Source organism: Nomia melanderi, chromosome 4 (assembly GCF_051020985.1).
Source record: "Nomia melanderi isolate GNS246 chromosome 4, iyNomMela1, whole genome shotgun sequence".
Taxonomy (NCBI): Eukaryota; Metazoa; Arthropoda; class Insecta; order Hymenoptera; family Halictidae; genus Nomia; species Nomia melanderi.
Window position 1 is genome coordinate 17,895,239 of NC_135002.1, and position 23,625 is coordinate 17,918,863.

Consider the following 23,625-nt stretch of genomic DNA (forward strand, 5'->3'; position numbering starts at 1 on the left):
AACGGGACGAATTAGTTATTAACTTTAGCAACTAGGAAGACTAGAAGGGAAGGGATTGTGTCTCCCTTCCACAACCATTTTCAGATCGAAAAGGGCCAACCAGAACGTCTTCACCCCCGTGAAGACGACACTAGGGAGGTGTCGTCGAAGACGATTCTGGGAGGCCCAGGGAGTCGAAAATAGGGAGTCGAGAATAGGGAGTCGAGAATAGCGAGTCGAGAATCATAGTTGGAAACAAATAGTCAACCAAGCAAATAGAGAACATCGAACATATTTCGAGTCACTACACTGATTTTCACAAGTAAATACAGTCCACTTCACAAACCTAAAAATTCGCACAAAGTTAATTCGGCGTGCGAAGTACTAGTTTAACTACCGAACATAGTCGGTGGAAAACAAGGTACACGACAATGTGTAATGCAAGACTATCAATTTATATAAAATGTCATTAGCAATTTTAGAACGAGAACATCTCAACGTGCGTGACACGTTTTTTCAATGCAAGAGGTTACAGGATTTACTCGTTTCTTTGTTTTTTTCAGGTCAGAAAGCTCTTCTTTTTACAGTTCTTGAATATGTTGTAAAATAATTTCAGAAGCGAAAACATTAATTTTCTCAATGTCTGTTTTCTGGACTTAACCGTACTGGTTTCTAAGCGATTCATATCTAAGCCTTCCCACGCGGAGCTCAAATCACAAATTCGAGAAATACTCGGAAGAAGACAGTAAGAATGTCCATTCTCCTTCTGTTTTTGCCTCTGTCGCTGCTTCTTTGATTCCTTTGAAAATCACAGCCTCGTTGTTATGCCATCGAGTGGCATGATTTTGTTTTATTGTGTATTCGCAGAACTGCTAGGCATTTGGCTCTGCGGATACATACGTATATCTATCGGGCTGCAATATAAAAAGTTGTGAGCCGCGACTGGTTCCCCATCACGCGTGCCCATAATTCCGCGGCACCACGTGTTCTGCGCCACGGTCAATCATCACCGTAGAACACTACAACAGTGGTTCTCACTCGCGTTCCACTAACTTCATATTGCAAGGATCGAGCCACGGATAGGCAGTTTTAACCTTTTACGGACGAATGTCGATATTTCGGCGAGATGAAATTTTCATGTTTCGAAGACTAAGTCCTAAACAAATGATTTAATTACTCAAACAGCAGGAGATCCTCGCGTAGTTTTTGTTTTATCTATGATTTAAGCAGCTGATATATAATTTAGCTTCATCCGCTGGAGATTTTGTATATATAAAAAAATCTTCGCCCGCAAAGGGTTAAATCATCGTAGAATGCTCTCCAAAAGAAGAGCCTTAATACGTTGAATGCCGCACGATTGCATGGAGCCAAATACACAAAACGGAAAAAATCAAATACTAAATCATTCGATTGAATTGCATTACTATAATAGCTTGTCCATCTAGTTGAACGTCACCGCATTAGGTAGCATTATCTGTAATATAGAAATGTTTTCTAATAATCATCGTTTAATTGAGTGAACTATAGTAATTCGATTTAATTGAGGATCACCGGTGACCCCCATGGTACTCAACGTGTTAAACATGCCCCATTCAAAATATAAAATTCAGAATTTTTATGTTTTGATCATTTTCTACAAACAATTTGCAGAAATTGGATTTTGTTAGTTCGTAGCACTAGGAAGACTCCTTAAGTGGTTAACTGCCTATCCCTGAATCTTTAGAAACGCTTTTTCTTAGTTGTACATGTATCGCCAATTTTCTTGCACTGAGTAGTCCCGCTTACTCTGCGTCGGACTATAGCAGTGGAGTAACTAAACAACGCGCGGATGCTTATCGGGGAATGCGGAAGGCACGCGACGTACCTGACGAATGCCGGATCCCGAGTGCTAAGTGAATTCGGACATTTTTGCGTCAAGAATGAAGAAGAAAACTTAACCCCTTGCCCTATTATTACTTTGCAAACTGTGATCGATCTAACTACTTTGTTCTTAATAATTTATTGAAAATAAGAGAAAAGTCCAGTCTTTTTCTATGTCAACATGTGCTCTAAGGTATATTATCATTGATAACAGAGGAATAATATGTAATTTGTATTCAAACAAGTGAAATAATATTTATGTTTGTTCGATGCTACTTGAAATCTTTGCCACTTGTCAGACTCGTGACGAAAATTTTAATCCTCCGTAGGCCCATGTAACTTTCAAGTCACATGTCAATGTATTGGAATCGTGTTGATTTATTTCATTTTGCGCTCAAAGTTGTGAGTAAAATTAAGTAATCAGTTAACTTAAACTTTTATACGCTCAGGCATGAAAGTTTCACGTCATTGTAACTTGAAAGTTACAAAATATACTCGTTTGATGAAATTATTGAAACTATTGAATACATTGTTAACTCGTATTCATATGTGGATATCTATTAATTTTGTACTGCATAGATTTTGTTATAATCACGAACAAAAATTCGGCCCATAAAGGGTTAAACTGAGTTTAAGAAAGCTAAGTGTTATTTCTTGTTTTTAAATGCAAATTAAACAATACTTATCTATTATCAACTGTTAATCTTTGGAGTACACGTAGACATGAAATGGGTATCAGAATTTTTTCTTTTTTAATCATAATCGATAAAGTAGTTGTATCAGTCATAGCTAAGAAATGAATCATAAGCCAAGGGGTTAATCCTTTTCGCTTAGAGTAGGTACAGTACACCGATTTTCTTGTCATCCTTATCCTTTATTCAATTAATAGGTCATTTTAACACTTTGACTGCCAAGTAAACACTCATCGAAACTATTATACAGTAAATTCAACGTTTAACACGTTGGTTGCCACGAAAAACTTCAGAGTTTTATATATTGCTTATTCTTTTGTAATAAAGATAAAAAGGAACGATTACTTTTTTTTGGTATCGCGATTATTAGGTTACTCTATCATCTAGTTATATACGCTATTGAACATTTTCATTCGATGTCAGTTGCCTGGCAAATTATAATTGTTTTCAAGTAGTTTGGAAGCTCCGGTCATCGGTGACCACCTTGGCAGTCAACGTGTTAACCAACGCCGTCGCATTGTCGGCTGTTGTATTGGGTATTGCTGCACCTCGTATCAACAGAATTCTTATCGTACTCCGTAATTTGCCGAGAGGATACTTTTCCGCGTCTCCAACATATTTTGTTTATAGTTTTGACTGGTTACATGTAGCTGCATTAACCTCTTGTCTTACAATAACGTGTTAGACACGTGGTGCAGATTTCAAACAGAATTGAACTAGTATGGACGTCTGCTGAATCTTTTTGAATTCAAATTAAATATTCTTCTTCTGTTATCAATCATTAAACTTTGGAGTAAAGATTGATATAGAATATGCCTATAATTTTGTTTTTTCCCTTAATAAATCATTAATGACAATGTAGTTGTATTGATGATCGTAGCGAAGAAGTAAATCGTAGGGCAAGGAGTTAACGAATAGTATATCAGTATAGAAAATGAGACGAGAAGAAATGAAAACTAACCAATTAGACTTACATTCCTTTCGCCAGCATTCTCGCCGGAGACGCATAATAGCCCGATCAGCGATCAACCATGTGCATCGGCGCTCAAAACGTTCCAAACAATGAAAAACCTCTTTGCTCGTCTCAGACAACTCGAGGTGCATAATTGGGATCAAAGAGAAACCGACTCATTGTCGATAGAATTATATAATTGGCTGAAAGAAGTGGTGAAAAACCGCCCGGAACGGGAATCATTCACCCGGAGCATATATGCAATATACGCACCAGAATCAGCTAGTAACGTACCGTTACAATTCGGCAGTTGCCGATGGCTTCGTTACGATAGCACTAAAGCTTTTCCCCTTCCCACAGTTCCGGTTATCCATTACCGTATACGGAAAATCCACTACCGGGACGAAACTAATATTTAGGACACCTATCACTAGGCGGACATTGATTCTCGCTTATGAAACGATTCGCCAGGGTAATTCGAGCATAGACCGATAAGCGACAATTGTATCTTGATTGCTAAATTAACCCTTTTGCCGACGAACGTCGACATTTCGGCGAGATGAAATTTTCATATTTAGAAGACGAAGTCGCGAACAAATGATTTAATTACTCGAACAGTAACAGATTAGCACGTGGTTCTCTTTTTTTCTATTAATTAAGATCGATACATCGTTCAGCTCCATCTGTCGAATATTGTATAGATTTAAAAGAATCTTCGTCCGCAAAGGGTTAGCTATGAACAAACAGTTGAGTTGGATTGGCACGAAATTGAAGAAGGATTTGAGATAGAGAATTCAAAGATAAGTTACATGGATATATTGCATAATAATTAGGGATGTGTGGGTATATAGTATACGCCTCTCACGTTAACCCTATTATTCATCAAGCTAAAAGCAGACAGGAGCAAGAGGAATCTTTCACTTAGGATGCTCCGGATGTCTCGGTTTTCGCATGGTCATTATTGTCGCGAGGCAATAACAAAGGACAGAAGCGAGACTGGATGCGAAGAAGTGAGACGTAACGATAGAAAACAAGATCCTCTATAGTTCCATCTAACTCCGTTGCATTCGGACTCGCTTCCGTCCTTTGTCATTGCCGCGCGCCAATAATGACCATGTGTCGAAAGCAGAGGTGGCCCCTGAGTGGAAGAGTCCCCTTGTCCCTGTGCACTTTTAACCCTTTGCACTTGGAAGTTTCTCAGTAGAAATGTTTAACATTTTTTAACGAGGCGAAGGCGAAGACGATATTCTTCGATTGAAACTAATTCGAAGGGAAATCACAAATACACTGAGGAACAAAACTATTTTATTCCAATATTTCACGTATCAAGGCTTCATACAAAGTTCAATATTAAATATTAGATTTTATAGTGTTACCGCGTCAAATCAAATGGTGACAGAGAGTCACATTTAACCCTTAACGATCGTAAGTCACCTCTTTCGTGACAACACTACTTTATCGCTGCGGTCGTATGTCATGTGGGAGGTGATAAGACGGATCCTACCGAAATTCGCTGTCTGTAAAATGTGGGCGCGATTGCCTTGTCAGTGAACACGTTTGCTACCAGCGCTTATTTCGGTGACGGTCTCCTTAATTATAATATTCTCTTCAATCTAATAAATCTTCTAAACAAAATATTAGAAAAATGAAACTGACACGAGTCATTGAGTTCCTAAAGCTAATGTCGTAGTTTATTATTTCTAATAACAATATCCATAGGATTAACTTCATTTTCATTACGTAAAATATAGGATTACGGTCGTCACAAATATGTGATGCTGGTAATGAACATATTAAACATCAGCAACGGAGCAATCAATTTTCACACATTTACCGAAATCAACTGCAACCTAGTGAGAATCATGTATAAAAAGCTAGCGTCGGATAAGGGTTAACATTTGTTTTCGAAATTGGTGTCGCCAATATGACGGCACGTTCTTTTTTTCTGAGTACAGTGTTATTTAACGATCGAGAGGTGTTATATTTATTATTCTTTACAGAATTCATATTCAACAGAACACACTAATTTCAACAAATTTTTAATATCCACATATTTATTATAAACTATCTATAAAAAAATAACTTTGAAAAGATATGTATCTGCTTTGACTAGTTGGTAAGTATAGTAGGTGGCCCGTACACGTCTAATAATAATGTTTCATATTTTGCATTGTTTACGTCGTGCGAAAGTATCTGTATTCGTACTTCGACGAAGTCGAAATATGTACATTTACTCCCAAACAGTAACGTTTACAATAAAAATGACTACCTACTTCGATTAAACTTTTAAAATTGCATCCTGCATTAATAAGAGTGAATTTATCTATAGCAATTAAACCGAGAATATTATACATGTGCACAGAAACTAAGTTCTGTCATCTCAAAAGGAAATGGTAAATACATTCGTTATATCCACATCAGAAGATTACTTATAAAAAATTAAACAAATAATATAAAGTAACTTAACGTAACGTCTTGTTCCACGCTTTCTACTCTAACACTAAAGCAATTATTGTAGATTAATGCAACCTATAATAGCTTTAGAAACAATATCTAGACTGTACGTACATATATTTTAAAGCAATGTAAGACTCAGAAAAAAATTAACTGCAGCAAACATATAAGGCATTATGACAGATCCGAAAATTGCAACCAAGTGTCGACCCAACTCCAGATTCTTTTCACCTTGCACATGTTTACAGAGTTCTCAGAAAAGGGTCTCTTTCCGAGCGACATCTTTTCGAGTACCGACTGCCTGGAGGCTACTTTCCTTGTTCTCGACATGGAGCAAAGCACCTTCGAGTTCATTCTCACGCTTGCGAGTTTACGACAGTCCGTCATGAAAGTGTTCCTCAGGTATAAGTCAGAGTTGAAAACTTCAAATTGTCTTTCCAACCTATCGACTACAGAAGGTTTGACAAATTCCAGCTGAGAATAACGTCAAAACTTTCTTATTCCGACTTCACTTACAGGATAAATAGAAATTGATCATGAACATAAGTAGAAAATAACGTGAACCGTAGGTGGCCAAGAAACTGCGAAAATTGCGATAATTAGATAGAACCGGCACTTCCGCCGCATGTGTGGCGCGTGTATTATACTATTAGCTGATCGAATACCGTTGATCGCCAACTTTCACACGTATCTCAGTACAGCTTATCCACTGCTTCTGATACCGCGGGGGGTGGATTGCCCAGAGCGCCTCGTGCAGTCACAACTACAGTAAATACTAGCAGAGAACTCTTATTTAACGCTGCAGGATAAGAGGACATAATACTAACCTCTTCAGGGTCGAACTATTTTTGAGAACAGACAAAGATGATTTTAGATTTCGTTTTGACTACAGTTTATTTTGTTCAAACTGATACGAATTGAACAATACGAAGACGTACGGAAGCAGTTATAAAAAACATACGGAAAAAAGCAAGTATCCATTCGATGGACGTTAATGTTAAACTAAAATCAAATGTAGATATATGTACCAGTATTCTTGAAGATTTAAATGCGGAGTCCCTTATATTTTTAGTGGAAGTACAGCAACATACACCGAGAAATTTCAATTGTTCACCATTGGCAGCAAGATAATTCATGTATGACCGGTATTTTGTGTCAATCATCAAACGTGCTGCGGAAAGCTGCGATAGTAGCTTCGTTTTCTCGATTAATATATGTGATATAGATTTTAAAAAGTAAGAAATGCATATATGTTGAATATGTTGTTTCAATGCATTCTGACTAGACGAACCTCTGATCACAGGTAATGTAGACAAAGTGCATATACGTTGAATACGTTGTTTCAATGCATTCTGACTAGACGAACCTCTGATCACAGGTAATGTAGACAAAGTGCCACCGAATTACTGTCATTTGAACGCACTGAAGGAAATGCACGATATACAGAATGCGCCTAAATTATATGTCGCGATGTATGCTCTATATATCCTATAATGCATGTAGGTAAAGTGGATAAAGCGATTGGTTAAAAAACACTGGAATATTTCATCGCAAAAAATGACTAAAACTGGAGTCAGATGTGTTAGAAATCGATTTTACCAAAAAGGTTCGTCATTTTCCCTTCACTTCGTGGCCAGATCCTTCTAGAAAAATTTTTAATGTGAAACATGTACGGCCTGAAAACGTTTAGTCATCGGTAGCTTGCACATTTTGTTTAGGGTTCAAGGATTGAGAGTCGATTCTATTGGTTTCGGACCGATACCACAATATCCAGATCTCTTTAACCAGTTAACTGCGTTCGGTGAATATACAAGTTATCTTAAAACGCAAAATGGTATTCATTTTTTCCAAGATAATTTATTTACTTTTTCAAATAAATGTGTAATTCTTTTTTGTTTTGATTTAGCTATTCGTTAGAATATATTATAGATGCATTTGCTCTACGTTTGACGACCTTTGACGACTTTATTATTTGATTTTATTGCGCGCACAATGAGAGATTCTTCAAACAAAATTCCATAGTTAATTGGTTAAGAAAGACATCGGACCCTCGAAGCTAATATCGTTTGGCTCAATTAGAAAGCCGACGCTTACGGGTATTTTTTAATGTTTGCATATGATGTCGCACAATACGGACCTGCAAGCGTCTATATTCTAACGTATCTAAATAATTGCTAGAGCACTTTACTATTGAAGTACGTGCAATAACTATAATCGACCACAAGCGGCTACCATTCGAAGAGTGAAATGACAATAAGAACCACCGAACTCGAAAGGACAAACGAGACAGAATACATAATGTTCTGATACTGATAAGAAATATCTAAAATAAAGTTATGGAATATCAAGATAAAACATACGACACACAGAGTTGAAAATGATTATTTGTAATCAAACAATTGATCGTGTGTCGGGGATTTCTTTCAAACAACGATTCTGTACAAAGTTAACGCTCAAATTCTTTGCTTGTAATAGATAACTGCCAGGCTCAGTTCAATTAATATTATATAGTGCGCTAATGTGTAATGTGGAAGAAGTTAAACCGTACACCATGCAAGGGGTATCGGAATAGAACATGTAACTGTAACCTTGGAATGAACAATCAAACCCAACTGGACGCGTAAAACTTCTGAACAAGCCCTGGAGATATCGCGGGAAATAGCCATCCCGATCGAACTTTCACCGGTGAACGTCCTCCCGAAAGTTGAACCTGCATTCTGCCGAGGGATATATCTTGGCCCAGACCAGCCATCGGCTCTCACTTACCAGCTATCACCACAGATTCGACCGCCACCTCCAAACAGGTGATTCAACAGCAGTGTTGTGGAGTTCGTGAAACTAACTATAGTCGGTTTACCACTTAACGGTTAGATTAGGAAATACGAGGATAAGTGGTAAATTTTCATCGGTTTTCATTTCATTTTCGATACTGACACTTAACGGCCGAAAGACCCCAATACGGGGACATGAAGACAATTTAGTTTTCATTTCAGTTATTTATCATCGCTGTAGTTTTCTTCATCGAATATTGCAACTTATTACATCACTGGTTTGCTGATCATGCTTTGACAAACAATATTTACCATAATATAACGTCTTATGGGCGAGTATTACAAAAAAAGTTCTCGTTAACTCGTTCGCTACCAGCGTCACATATTTGTGACGGCCGTAATCCTATATTTTACGTAATGAAAATGAAGTTAATCCTATGGATATTGTTATTAGAAATAATAAACTACGACATTAGCTTTAGGAACTCAATGACTCGTGTCAGTTTCATTTTTCTAATATTTTGTTTAGAAGATTTATTAGATTGAAGAGAATATTATAATTAAGGAGACCGCCACCGAAATAAGCGCTGGTAGCGAACGTGTTAAGGGCTAATTTAATCTGTTCGTCGATACGGTTACACCACGGTAACCAATCAAAACTGTAAAGAAAACACATAACGGGAGATGCCTCTCACTCCTGTGTCATCTGGTTAGCTGTTAAGTGGTAGACGGACAATACGACGGATCAACTCACAATGACCAAAGTACCATCGCAAACATAACTAGCATTTGTCGGGGAACATCAGAGTACTTTGGCCAATGTAGACCACACATTGATCCAGACCATTGGAACCAGGCATAACAACTAGCATTCATAGCCCAAGCGAATCAGGGACGATTACTTATTATCATATGATCCTTACCGGAAGTATCTATACCGACCAGCACAATACCTTCGGACTCGTCTAAGAAAAGACTCGAATACCTACGGACTCGTGACTGGAAATATCGAATAGTGTTTCTGGGAAGGATCAGGAGGATGCTGCGTATTTAGATAGAAGCAAGAACATCGTGCGAAGATTTAAGTCTCTCCCGAGTAGAAGTTCTACTAATATGGTAGATGGAAAAGACGTGATTTCACACGTATATAAATACTATAAACAGGATTTATTAGGCTAAGGCGTAATTATAAATCCAGCACGTAAGACTTTAAATGTAGGTATAATTCGCGAGAGCTATGATAGCGCGCAGTTAAGAGTTACGCTTTCGAAGTAAGGGGGGCATGTAAAGTGTAAGACTGTGGACCGCAAGGTATTCCCTAGCACGCATGCCTGTAGCCTCGCGACATTGCGCGTTCCGCACTTTGTCAATCATCACAGTATACAGCGACCGCAAGAAAGCCACGCGCGAGAGCTATATAATACTAACACCAGGCTGTGGTGGAATGTAATCTGATTATACATTACTGACGCCAATTCAAATTCAGTAACGAATTCTTTCCCACAATCGTGAACTGTTACTAATGTACTTACTAATTGATACTAATAGTTACTAATGTAATTATGTGTTATAATTACAGCTAGTCTTAACCCTTTACGATCGGCACATTTTTTTGCTGACAGGACCAATTAGTCGAAGCAAATATATATATTTTCGAAGTTATTTTTCTGTAGGTGGTTTATAATAAATATATAGATATTAAAAATTTGTTGAAGTTAATGTGTTTTGTTGAATATAAATTCTGTAAAGAATAATAAATACAATATCTCTCGATCGTAAAATAACACTGCACTCTGAAAAAGAAAACATGCCGCCATATTGGCGACGCCGATTTCGAAAACAAACATTAACTGTCGTCACTGTGGCGGCACCGATCGCAAAGGGTTAATTATCAACCACAACGACACTTTAATCGACATCTTAACACGTTCGCTACCAGCGCTTGTTTCGGTGATGGTCATGAAACTGAAACGAGTCATTGCGTTCCTAAATATAATGTCGTAGTTTATAATTTCTAATAACAGTATCTATAGGATTAATTTCATTTTCATTATGTAAAATATAGGATTAAGGCCGTCACAAATATGTGACGCTGGTAGCGAACGTGTTAATACGTAATCGAAATATATTTTACCTGACTTTGATATACAGTAATAGTTAATAAAGACGATTAATACTGATCTTGAAAAAGAATTGTTAGTTTTACTTATTTTAGAGTGTTACGTAAATACGACAATAAAGTATAATTCTTTGGCATAAGTACAGTTCACGTTGAAAAGTGAATCGGTGAGTTACTCCGGGAAGAAGCTTCTAATGATACTTTCAACGAACGATAATTTAAATTACTTTACATTCTATATCAATGATTTTATTCTGGAATGAGTTACACAGCTTGCTAAACGAAAATATCTTAAAATTTTAGAAGTACTGCCGTCTAAACAAGATTTACGTCCATGGCGAAATTTCTCATTCGAAACACAGCAGGTTTCTTTTAAATCATTTTTTATCATAACGAATAATTTGGAAGACTATTGTATGTAAATATTAAAGCGAAATATCTTGTAAATTAGTTTTTGATCTAAGTAAACCAAATATAGCATCTCTTTCTACAAAGTTAGTTTGACCTTGAAATCTCTTTCTCACCGCGTAACTTACGGAGAAACTATACTGTATCATGTTTCTACCCATGCTAACGTGTTTTCCTAATCCACAATTTGTAATTTGTAATTTGTAATTTGTAATTTGTAATTTGTAATTTGTAATTTGTAATTTGTAATCTGTAAACTCTTAATCATTTGAGAAGTTTACTTGCAAGAGGTTATTTTTGACAGATTTTCTTGTACAGAAGATTTTATATTGAATTCTGTTTTTACACACCAAGTTCTGTTTAAGGAAAATTCGTATAAAAAAATATACTGTACCCATAGAAAAATAAAGATTATTTCCAGACCTACAAAAGCAGCAAAATAATACAATATTCCATATGAAAATTCATGTTAGGATTTATGTAATTGTGTTAAATCAAATTAAATTGTGAAGAAAGAAAATAATTTTTTTCCTAATTTATGTTAAATCAAAATCGTGTAAAAACAGGTTTGGGTTTATTATTGGGCCATCCGACAAGTAATGTTGTTTCTAATTTCCAACTCTATCTTTCAATGCAAAGATTAATATTTACGTTTATTTTTAATTTTGGTATGTGCCCATTTTTCAACTTATTTTTTTATTCTATTTTTAAATAATTATTAACACTTCAAACTATAAAAAATTCGTTCATCGCAGATTGCGTGTGTTCCCTGTTACGGAATTTTTTACCAATTAACCGATCTTGTATAGCTCGAAATAGATGGTAATGTATGAAAATATATGCAATGTCCGGCGATTATATTTGACGTGGTAAATATATGTTACGAACTAAAAGTTTTAATTTTTTTGAAGATTATTTTTGATTGCATGTGGTTTCGCATTATTACGGTGGAACAAAATTCCTTTCCAATTCATTAACAGCGGTCGCTTTTCTTCTAAAGTAGATTATAAACGTTCCAGTCATTCAGTACAGTCTCCTATTATAACCTGGTTTTCATTACATGTTCATAATAAATTAAGCCCCTAATATACAACGAACAGGTTCTGGTTTAGAGCAAGGTCGATGAAATTCATCAAATGATAATAACTGCCATTTGTATTTAAATTAACGTATAAAATCCACTTTTCGTTTTCAGTAATCATTTAACCGAGTAAACGATTATTTTTTTTGCTATTCTCAAAGTGACACGCAAGTATTCATTCTCTGAATATACAGTTTGCCAATGACAAGTTATACGGGACCTATCTGCCACGTTTGAAATTGTCCCTATTTCGTGCAAATGTCGATGTACGGTACCACTACTACCTAACTTTTCTGCTGCTTCCTGAGTAATCGAACGAAATTTTGCTTCCATTACAATCTTTAACACGTTGGTCAGTCAATCGGTACTCATCAAATCACTGATACAATCAAAACAATTGTTCAAACAGAAAATTAAGAAAGAATAAGGTGTAAAATACAAAAAAATTCTTACAATCACAGTAGAGAAAAGTGACACGAACGTTTATATAAAGTAAGATAAGGAGGAATATATGAGATGACCTAATATTGCCACTTCTATAGAATTTGGCACAAATATTTATAAATATATCTATATTTACCAATTTAAAAACGTTCAGAATAAATAATTTTTAATAATACGGATATCAAATGATTACAAAAATATTAAAACTTTCTGAGGACTACGGTTTTCTGTAAAACTACGAATTCTTGTCTGTATTTTATGCTCAAATGCCTTTTCAACCTATAGATATTATAGATCCATGTTAGAACTTTATTTCTACACCAAATGTAATCAAAATCAGAGCGTATCAATTATCAAGCGATATTCTTGTAAGTGAAACTTTACGCGTATCCACTCATAATAGTGATTCACGCAACTGTAACAATCCGACTGTAACATACCTTCTTCATAGTAGAAGTTAAAACAAAAAGTTACAGGGCAAAAATTAATGTTTCAAGATTCTGTATATACTCAAAATGTGCTTATAGCGAGATCTTGAATCGTTCATTTTAATTCTGCAATCATTTTTTCAAACTTCAACTAGAAAAGGGATATGATTTGCAGCAGACGCGAACATATTTACGTTTTCCGCATTCTGAAGATGTGGTAACATACTAAATATCTACAGTAATGCTCGCTTAAATTCTATAGATATCTGCTCGGTTAAATTCCACAGCACCAGCTTTACTCTTCCCCCACTACTCATTGTCTCGAGCTCAATTTAACCCCTTCGGTCACGAATTATTTTTTCCCGAGTCTACTTGAATGCGCATCTTTAGTTTTATTTTGTGATAACACAATTTGATAAGAGAGGTCGAGACCATTGTCAAATAGAATCAATGGTTGTAATAATATGAGGACAGACAGCGTTTATAAACAATCAAATTTACCGAATTTAGATACACCAAGCATTTATTTAGTATATCCTTATATGAGGGCGCCATGACCGAAAGGGTTAACATGATTCCAGTGGACAGGAACGGAAAATGGATACAATAAGCAGAAACGGAATAGACGTAATCCGTCGAGCATTGAGGGTCGAGGAGCGGGACTTCAAAGTAACGCCGCAGGCGACAAATATACACATGCAATGAAGAAAACTTCAATTGCAGTAATTTTAACGTTACCTTCTCAAATGTAGTACCAATGGAATGTCGAGGTTCTCGTTAAAATGAGTCCAAGCACGACGTAAATCGGTCTAGTTTTATCGATGTGGGGCAAATGAATATTTAACATCGTTAATTACTTTAAGTCGGTAAAACTAGTCCGATTTCCATCGTGTTTGGACTCAGTTTAATCACAACAATCTCAGAAATTCATTGGCGCTGTATTTGAGAAAGTAAAATTACTGCAACTGAAATTTTCGTTGCATGTTTATATTTAACGTGCGGCATCAGTTTGAAGTCCTCCGATTCGACCTTCGATTTTCAGCGGACTGTGTCTATTCCACTTCCACTCATTATTCGATTCTCTGTATTTGTCAGGCTGTGCTCGAGTCAGGTTCTGGGAGGAAATAGCTTCCTCCTGTTTTTTCTGTTCGGCTAAATTCCACTGCTGGGACCCGAAATTGTGGAATTTAACACGTTAAATGATACCGCACGATTTCACATAGTAAAATACACAAACGGAGAAAAATAAAATATTAAATCATTTGATCGAATTGCATTCTTATTATTGCACGTTCATCTAGCTGAGTGTCGCCGCATTAGAAAGCATTATTTGTAATACAGAAATATTTTCAACTAATAAAATTAGAAAAGCGTAATTCAGGTTATGAACTGAAACGAAAGAAGCGCGATCGCGCTGCTTGACACTTTTCGACCGGGTTTTTGCAAAGACCCGTGGCACTCAAACGGTTAAGGAAACCTTTCTTTCGATTGAAATGTCATTATTCCAAATAAATATGAACGGGGACATAAGTATTGTTTTCGTGATCTAAAATAACTTGACAAAGACAAGAAAGTCAGCTCGACAGGCCGAAATGTTCGATTTGTTTTCGCGTGTCGTCAGGTGAATCGAGTAGCCTGCCAGCGTAGACGAAGGTCTTCACGGTATTAAATGTGCAATTTAAAGGTACTGGTTTCGAATTATTTTCTATTACCGTTGTTGTTATTGTTACAATGATACGTTGATAATAGATACGCTTCAAATTTTAACGATCTTCAGATTATCCCAAACTTTTTGATCAAGTATTTATTTCAAGTGATTCCGGTCGGCATTGTTCATCCTCCGAAAATCATCGATTCACTATCATTCACTCATATTAACGTTTCTTATGCTCCGCGTTTGATATCTTTGATTAACTCCACGGAAAAATCCAATCAAATAAAATTAAAAAAGTGAAAGTTCTAATTAAATTCTCCTGTATATTTATATTTACGATTCTTTGCATTTCAGCAAACCACTTCTAAATGGTTCCTGATTTAATAATACTTCAGGTTTCTAATTAACATTTCCGACGATTCTTCCCAATTCACTCCCAAATCCGGAGAACGATGTAATTATTGCATATTTATGTGGTATAGCTTCTTTCCTTATGGGTGCATATGTTCCACAGAATTTTTACACCTGTTTTGGATCGTTATTTTTAAATGCAGTATATATTTACTTCTGTGTCATAGAGTATTTCGAGAATATCTTTATTTATCAAAACTGAAGATACTATGTGTATTACTTAAAATTCAAAGTGTATATTTATCCTTCTATTTTCGGTATAATTCAGTAAACATTAACTACTAATATATCATTAATGATTAATATTATTCGACTTCTTTAAAACATTACACAGAAAGATTGGCTTAGGTACAATCTCAAGATGATTCATCGACGACAAACTGCACAAACCAATTCGTAGACATCAGAGATCTCGCGAATAAACCTAACGTGTCCTAATGTATACGGTGTTTACGAAAAGACTTGTGCATAAAACTGAAATTTCATTTGTACAAATATAATATTTGTAAATATTCGTTTTCCACTGAGTTTTCTGTGTATAATTTAAAATGTTTGTGCAATTTGCGAAGTGAACGTTGAAAATCTTCAAGATACCAGTAAGCAATATTCGTCAGCATTTCTGATCGGTGAACTGAAATAATTTCGTAACTTTTTCATTGCATGCCGATTTTCAATCGAGAAAAAGGAAAAAAGTGTACAGGAATCAAATCCAGTGAATACGGAACGCTTGTAACTTAACGTTCCATTGAAAATCGCGTTACGTTAATGCGTTCAATGATGCAGCACTTGCATTGCCTGAATAACTTAAAATCGTTTTGGAGCATTATGAACGTACGTTTTTATTTCGTTGTGCAACAGCAACTCGAAGTATCCAAACAGTGCGAAGAAACGAGTACGAAATAATCATTCATAAATGAACACCTTCAGAATCGGTATAGCAGTTTTGCGTCATTTTAAATTATTTAACTGAATACCGATAACCTCTCGTCATTTTTAATTTTTTTACAAGAATAGCTATAACGTTGTTTTACGTCATTGCGCAATCTGTAACTGAGTATTGACAACATAGTCTTATATATTTTTTATATCCATACAGATTGAAATAGTAGATTTCTTAAGACATTGTACGGCGGCTGAATTTCAGCTACTGGAAACGCGAGTGTCAGTGATTATGTTGATCTATTTTTAAACATCAATCAAACCGAAATTTGTAACTTACGAAAAAGAATAAGGAATTCGATTTTGTAATTTTATTTTGGATTTGTGTTATACATATCTAAAATGTTACATTAATGTAGGACTAGCAATTCAACGATAGGCTAAAAATCCCGCGGTTACGCGGTACCGGCGTACAATGCGTTAAGTGATATAAACGAAGCGTTCAAGAATTTGATGAAGTAAATTCACATAATTGTTTATTCTTGACTCTCACAAGAGGAGATTCGTTGTACGTGTCGCGTCGAAACGCTGCCAAGTCCGCGGAGATGGCAACTGCATCGAGAAATTGGAAGCCACGCAAGGAACGTATTGGAAAGCTGTTCTCGAGAATGCCCGCTGGCCTACTGACGAACGAGAGAAAGGAACTGATGTGGAGGAAATACGAGATAGCATCACAGAAAATAGCTGTGACCGCGTTATGAAATCGCAAGAGAGTTTTCAGGTTGACGAGTAATCTCTATATTTATTGTATTCACCTGTCTTGCTGTTATAATTTAATAATGGATTATTACGTAAATTAATAGTTGTAGTATAAGAATTGATGTACAAAACTAGAAGTACATTGGAAACTAATATTTCACTTGTCGTATTTCATTCAATTTCGCTGTTGTCTTTATGTCATTGTTGTCTTTACGTCATTTGCAGACTCCCGTTGGCTACAAATACATGCAACATCGTTTTTCCATTTTCACTTTATAATTAAGCTGAAAATGTTTATGGCTTTCAGAAGTGTGATACAAATTGGTGAAAACAATCATTTATAATAGATTCAATCATATAAACAATCATATTATAAATAGGAATCTATTATTTCTATTAAAATATTTTTCTATGCTGCCTCAAAAGATGTTAAGAAAATTGAACTCTTTTTCTTATAATATTTTGTAAGTATTTAAAGTGTCCAAAAGGTAGACATTTAAAAGGTATACATTTTCATTTAAAACTTGATAAAACATACAAAATACGTTAATTTGAATAAAATTACACACGTTATAAAGATCGTGACGTTCAGAACTCAGATTGAACGATTTACGCATGTATATCGTATATTATGATATATTTCTAAATTTTATAGAAAATTCATGAAAGATAAAATTCTATTATATACGACAGCGCAACTAACATCTTAAAAATATCAGCTTCAGAAATTAAAATGTTATTAAAATTGCTACATTTTTAACATTATCACATTTTGTAGAGGCCTTACTGAAATTTATCAAGCGTATTAATTACTGCGTTATGTCATTTACAATTATATTTCCAAGAAGAAAGGCAATCCATTCTCTTCGTGACACAAGCGTCAACACAAGCTTAGGTACGGATCAACAACAGAAACAGAAATAAGATGTTTCTCGAATATCAAGTAGTTTAAAATAGGAGCCTGAAACTAAATGATTCACTAGATATATCGTTCTCTTGCTGGATCGGGAACACAATCCCAAATTTTGTATTTTTCGGAAGAAACGAAGAACTGATTTTGAATGTAAATAAACACCATTGCGAGAGAAAGAGTTATGAACCTAAAAAATAGTGTTCTCTTTTATTAACACTATATTTACGGACATTTATTCTTCACTTTGTTCTATTGGCGCTAGAAAACTACGTGTTTATTTGTATAGATCGCGAAAATTATAGCTTCAAAATTAGAATTTACGAAAGAAAATAAGGAAAATCAGTTCGTGACCTTGAGCATGGAAGCAAAAAAATGATTTGAAGTAGTTTCGTATAAATTATAGAAAAGTATTTAACGATGATCCAAGCTTGTTAGTGTTAATGCTAACTTTCCGCATTTGTTTCCAGTGACAATAATTTAACCCGTTCGCTACCAGCGTCACATATTTGTGACGACCGTAATCCTATATTTTACATAATGAAAATGAAATTAATCCTATAGATATTGTTATTAGAAATGATAAACTACGACATTATATTTAGGAACTCAATGACTCGTATCAGTTTCATTTTTTTAATATTTTATTTAAAAGATTTATTGGATTGAAGAAAATATTATAATTGAGCAGACCGTTTTTCTAATATTTTGTTTAGAAGATTTGTTGGATTGAAAAAAATATTATAATTGAGAGGATCGTCACCGAAATAAGCGCTGGTAGTAAACGTGTTAAGCTCGGTCCAGATATGAACCATATCACATCACACACACTGTTTTGTAACAAGATAGCGTGCATCCAGACAACACAGTGAACTTCATTCTGCAATCCCGCCGTAAACATCGATATCTTCCATCGGCAGCCGATTTCTACCGTTTTCACCACATCGCATCAAAGAGATGTACGACGACATTGCGGAAGGAAGAACATATGCGAACGTTATCTGGAGAATACAAATATGCGGGACGCTGCAATGTTATTGCAATTTTATTACGTAAAAAGATTCAGCGCAGTGAAAGCTTTAGTCTTGCAATTTTATTGCGTATTATCATTGAAAAATCCAATCCTGTTACAAAACGGCATCCGTGACGAAATTTAATAAACATTTGGATAGATGTTTTACAAAGAGCACTTCAGGACTCAATCCAAATTTTCAATAATATTTGCTATTTGGATGAATTGATATAAAATACTAAAAAATCATAAAAAATACATATAGTTCCATCTAAAAACGAAACTTGGTACCATGCAACAAATTATTATTAATACGAAAAATGTTGTGTTCCCTTGCTCCACGTATGTGATTCCACTTTATGATTAACACATTTGCATCATTAACACTAGAACTACTAAATGGGTCAAAATGATCAATTCCTAATTTCTTCTTTTAGAATTACTGCAAAGGTACAGATACTTCTTTAAGAAATGATTGAAGACGCTGATTTAGCAATACGTAAACTGAAATATAAGCTAACTGAAATCTTAATAAATCCACGCTTATAGCTTTCATAAAGAAATGTTCAGAAAACAGTTCAAATGCTCGGTAGTTCTAGTGTTAAGCGGAATAATTCGCAAACAATTGCTTATTGCCAAGGGCGGAATATTCAATTACCTTTAGTTATTTAACGGATTAATTCCAATGAAAAGCTTAAAAGACTTTCAGTTAGGCATCTTTGATTCACAAAGTAAGCTTCACATTTAAAGCGAAGATGCAAATACATACTCTACTAATTTCATTGTACGAACTATGGTAGGTACGTTTAATCTTTTCTATTTGAGCAGATCTGAGATACAGTCACTTAACCCATTCGAGACCAATTACACGTCAGGTGTGTAATGATCATGAATATCTATTATCAGTTAGTAGTCAAAAACTAACTTAATTTACTGGTTAATAGTGTTTTAGTCAAGACTCCAAAAAGAGTAACTCTCAATCAAGATCGTCGGGATTACAAAAAACGAGCAGTAATGGTGAAAGTGATGATTTCGAATCTTGCCTCCCAGAGACAGTCTTTAAAAAAAAATATCGAGATCTTGAATGGCTTAACGAAGATCTTAAAGTTTCTGCCTATATATCTAGATGTTGCGTGTGATTTACTTTCACAATTCATTCTCATCATCTCGAGTGGTACTTCAAGCAATATACTCTCGTAAAATCGTGGATTTAAAAAAAGACAAGCGTCTGAACTCCATTAACCACAAGGACATAAGGTTTACTAACGGTTTGATAGAAGTGTACGAGAATTCAAAAACGATTGAGTTCGCAAAAGTATCTCGCAAAATAAAAATATTGATTTATCTGAGATTTACAAAACTTAAATCACGTCCGGGAATAAATTTTGTTTACTTTGAAAGTATGACCATCAATTAAAGCCGACTATAAAATTTACGTAGTGCGTTCCAATACTAGATTACTTATCAGCGTTATGTAGGCCGTACGTATTAAATGCAAATTAAATGCACGCGATACCCTAATTTAAGCACTTACATATTTCCAAGAAAAAATTTGCATTTCACACTTTTTCGATTGTTTTTTCGAGATTATTACAATTTCACTACCGTTAGCAATACACTACGTTTCTGATACAACTAATCAGTGAATGATTCCAGTTTTGTTGGTGATAATATTATTTCAACGACAAGGACAAGATTATTACCACAGAATGTAGAACAGTTATTTTACATTTCTCTTTCATACTTTATATTTCCATACAATATAAATATATATGTAAAAGTTTAAAATGGATTAATGAAAAAGCAATATCAGTTTGCATATTCAAGTCATATTTAAGTCGTATTCAAGAAATTCCATGAAATAAACTCATGAGATACCTTTCGTAACACAACCTAATCATTTTCGAATTTTTGTACACCATACATTTATATGTTCTGTTAACCACTTGTCTAGCCTAATGAATATACAAAATTTTTTCATGAATAAAAATAACCTTAAATTATGTTAAACACGAACAGTAAAGATAAATCTGATCGATTCATTCTATCTATTTCCACTTTCTCCAAATCCGTTACGTACGTATTTGTAGATTATTATTTGTGATCATCGATCACTTAAGTCTCTACTCTTTTGTACCCAATATTCATCGAATATCTATTTCGCATAATTTTAATTAGATTAATTTTACTTAGTCGGAATATGCAACTATTATTAAAATATTAAAATATTACTAAAACCAATTTTAAACGATTCCATGGTTTATTTCATATTCATTATTATTAGGAAAATTTTACCAGTTATGAACCGTTGATAATAAATTATGGGGAAAAACTTAAGATTTAATTTTTTCTTCGCGGATTACCTATATAATTTATTGCGTGTTCACCAACTGTATTAATCTGATGAATAATTATAAACAAGTATAATTGATCTAGCAAGTGACTACCGATATCATACGTACTATAAAATACGAATCAGAAAATCTGCAACTGAGAATGGTCGCATTTACTCGTAAACTTTATAAAACGGTCCAGTAGAAAAAGAATTTAATTTTGTTGTATTACGTAGTAGATACTAATAATAGCTAATAATTGTTAATGACAAAACAACTGCGAGCAATTAATTTTTCCAAAATTAACCAAGACTTATTATTTTATTGTTATTTTATTACCTTTTTGAAATCTGTACCACGAAGTCTTGTTAGAATCTATAAAATTTAATTATTTCCGTTCTAATCGAAAATCAGCGATTTACAAATCAATATGATAACAGAAAAATGCTTAATATATTATACTTCTTTGTGGGCCTTCTAACGTTATCATTCGTATGTTTTCATAAGGTAAAATGTTTTAAAAACTTTATAATAATAACAAAATAAATAAAATCACGTTTTATTTCAATGTCTACAACTTAGCCGGTTAAGATATAAAGAATTATATTCAGATAAGTATTTAGAGTTTATCAAGCATCATCATATTACTAATTTCATATATTTATGAAGTATACGAATTTAGGGTAATAAGAAATTTTGATAAATTTTAAATAGATTTCACTTAACTTGAAACTTGATAGATCCTTTAATAGAATAAGCAAATTTCTGATAGACAGTTAACTGGCTTTTGTCTATTAGTCCACAGAAATTTATATTTATATTACGGTTATTAAAATTTAGATACCTATATCTGGGCATTTTTAATCTTCCCGTGAGTTTCGATTTGTGGAATTGCTACTGAAAATTGTACACCAACTGGCAACGAGAATCTAACCGTATTTATTTTATGAAGAATGCATGCGATCAAATTAACAAAATTAAACACGCCCGAATGAAAGGCACGCGCTGATTAGCGGTCGCACTTCCGTTCTGAAAACCTTCTCTTGAATATTTACTGAGTTAATATTCTTAAACATAGTATTCAGTAGTCCATTCGAATGGCATGAAATATAATACGGCACTATTTTTAAATATTATATACATTATACTTTCACTTTCATAGTAAACTTTTCATTTTCACAAAAAACTTGAAATAATATTTCGAGTATCTTTTTCTTTACATTTTTTTTGCAAACTGACTCTGTATATAGGCAAGTGATACTTCGGGACGAATGGAACCCGAAGATATGAAATGAAATTTATTTCCATAATATTTTATTTGTATTAATTATCAAATTTGTAAAATTCTCAAGATACCTGTATTTTTAAAAACACGAGTGTACAATACTGATAGGTTCAACAGCTAATATTTACGAAATAATGACAGATCAGTATTTCGAAATAAACTGATATAAATTAATAGTTGGATAATAGTACAATCGATGTAAAATATTAATACTACTGTAAAAGAAGCGAAGTTATTACCAATGTAAATCTTTAAATGTTTATTAAAAATAGGAACTTTAACTTGTTTATTGTTTATTGTACTCTAGTATCCCCATTAATATTACAGCAGTAGTCATGTACCTATTTGACAGATACATTATTATAAAAATCACTCTCTATCATTGCAATTACCGATTCCACAGAAAAAACGCGGATATTTAAAAATGTTTTCAATTAATATTTGTCAGATAATTTATTGTATCGTAAGTTTCTACCCAAACGATAAAGTTACTATAAATAAAGATGTCATCGGGATTTGATTTTTTCTTTCAGATAAACGTTAATCGTATACATTTGTTCATAGCCACATCCTGACTTGTTGAACGCACTACGAGTTTATTAATATTTGTATTAATTGAATTCTTTCGACTATATAATGAACAAATTTTTATTTTTTATTTCTAATTGCAGTGATAATTAAACAGTGTATGGTCTATCTAACTGATTTCAATAAATTTGGAATGTCTTAAAAAAAACCTTGTGGTTTTCATGTCCCGAATAATTTTATATACATATACATATAAGCATCACTGAAAGTTAATTGAAAAGAGATACATAAATGTATCTTTCGTATAGCGTATAATATATTTTAATTTATTTCGTAATGACTATTTACCTATATAAGTTTTAAATATTTTTAAACTATACTTTGATTTTATATTAGGTTGGTGTATATGAAATTTCGGTTTTCTTTACATGTGAACGTTTGTCTCCCTGTTTTCGTTATGCTTTTGGTTTTGGCATAACTTCGTTTATAGTTGTACTGTCCATTGCCAGAGTCACATTTCAACAAAGAAAATTTTCTCAAAAGTGTTCTCTTTTGTTATTTGTTTTGAATTTTATACCGATATGAATTCAACCGATATTCATGTAATTTTTTTATATGAGTATAAACTTGGTAATAATGCTGCAAAAGCTGCACGCAATATAAACC

The 23,625-nt window shown here is 34.0% G+C and overlaps 1 protein-coding gene and 1 long non-coding RNA gene across 10 annotated transcripts in view; one reads left to right on the forward strand and one right to left on the reverse strand.

Annotated features, from left to right (window-relative positions):
* Positions 1 to 23,625, reverse strand: part of LOC116425220 (Myosin heavy chain-like) — a 120,961-nt gene that overhangs the window by 43,883 nt on the left and 53,453 nt on the right. The gene's annotated exons all lie outside the window — the stretch shown is intronic.
* Positions 14,671 to 17,170, forward strand: LOC116425227 (uncharacterized). The gene is made up of 3 exons (XR_004234651.2): positions 14,671 to 14,872; positions 16,689 to 16,913; positions 17,117 to 17,170. It is a non-coding gene; the product is annotated as an uncharacterized LOC116425227 (long non-coding RNA).